A 1,213-nucleotide genomic window follows, 5' to 3' on the forward strand; every position below is an offset into this window, starting at 1 on the left:
TTATTATTATTATTATTATTATTATTATTATTATTATTATTATTATTATTCCTAAAGCTGCAAGTAAAGTAGGTTTGACACCGTGTGGGGATGAAGGGGAGGAGTTGTTTAGCCGTGCGGGGTCATCCATCATCACTGTCGCAGAGACTCTGCCCAGAGGAACAACCTCCCTTCTGTCTGTCTCTTTCTCTCCTCCAAAACTATTAATATTAAAATCTGCCTGCAACCCTTGCCCCCACCCTCCTCTCATCTCGCCCGGTCCTGCTCATCCCTTAGCGGCTGGGCTGCCCAACCTGGAGCTGGCTCGCTTCCGCGCAGCGCCAGCGGGGTTGATTTTTCCCCAAATGCTGTCAGGAGAGTTAAAAATCCGGCCCAATTTCCTGTCAGCTGAATCCAGGGACGTGGTAGGAGAGATTTGTGGGGCACAGACACCCTCCCACGCAGTGGAGCCCTCTCTTGCCACTCCGCGCACCGCGGCGATGCGGTCGCGCCGGGGAAAAAGATTCGGGCGTTTTCCGGGCTCCATGGGATTTCTTCACAGCACACGCATCAGGGCTATAGTGGGGCTAGTGGCTCCGGACCGGCCTCCGCAAAGGTGCCGCCAGGAGACCCTTACTCCCCCCGGGAAGCCTAGGGAGCCGCTGGAGGGATGGGCGAAACCTACCGGGAGAACGGGTCCAGCCTGTGACCCCGCCGCACCCCTTTCCCTGCCCGGCCCGGCCCCGACCCATCCCCACCCCCCACCCCTGACCCTCGCAAACCTGGTTGGGGGCAATTCTCTCTCCCTCGCTCTCTCTGCGGCTATGAGTGAAAGGGGGGCACGCCCGGCTCCCCCCGGCATCTCCTCTTCGGCCCCGCCGTGCCCGCTCGCCGCGACGGGCAGGGCTCGGGCGGCAGCGCTGCCGGAGGTGCGCTCCCCTCCTCTCTTCGTTTTAAAGGCAGCAAAATCTGGAAGAAAAATCCCTCATTTATGGTGACTACAAGTCCCAGCCCAGACCCGATCGGCGAAATGGAAATTTGGGATTATAAACATGTGTGTATGTAAACAAAAGGTGTTTCTTCTGTTACCCTTCTTTTCCCACAGCATAAGCAATTTTTATTCAGATTCGAGTATTTTCTTTAACACTATACCGCTGTCAAAACATTATTCCCGTTTTGTTTGCTTTTGACAGCTGAGAGGTTCTTAAAAATAACAAAATCGGAACCTTCCATG

The 1,213-nt window shown here is 54.7% G+C and overlaps 1 long non-coding RNA gene across 1 annotated transcript in view; it reads right to left on the reverse strand.

The window, feature by feature from the left end:
* The window catches only part of LOC113946696, a 12,336-nt gene extending 11,478 nt beyond the window's left edge, over nucleotides 1-858 (reverse strand). Inside the window, exon 1 of the long non-coding RNA XR_003527521.1 lies at nucleotides 762-858. This is a non-coding gene — a long non-coding RNA (uncharacterized LOC113946696). The remainder of the gene's footprint in view (nucleotides 1-761) is intronic.
* Between the last annotated feature and the right edge of the window lie 355 nt (nucleotides 859-1,213).

The sequence above is a fragment of the Corapipo altera genome, unplaced genomic scaffold, assembly GCF_003945725.1.
Source record: "Corapipo altera isolate COAL_440 unplaced genomic scaffold, ASM394572v1 23b, whole genome shotgun sequence".
Taxonomy (NCBI): Eukaryota; Metazoa; Chordata; class Aves; order Passeriformes; family Pipridae; genus Corapipo; species Corapipo altera.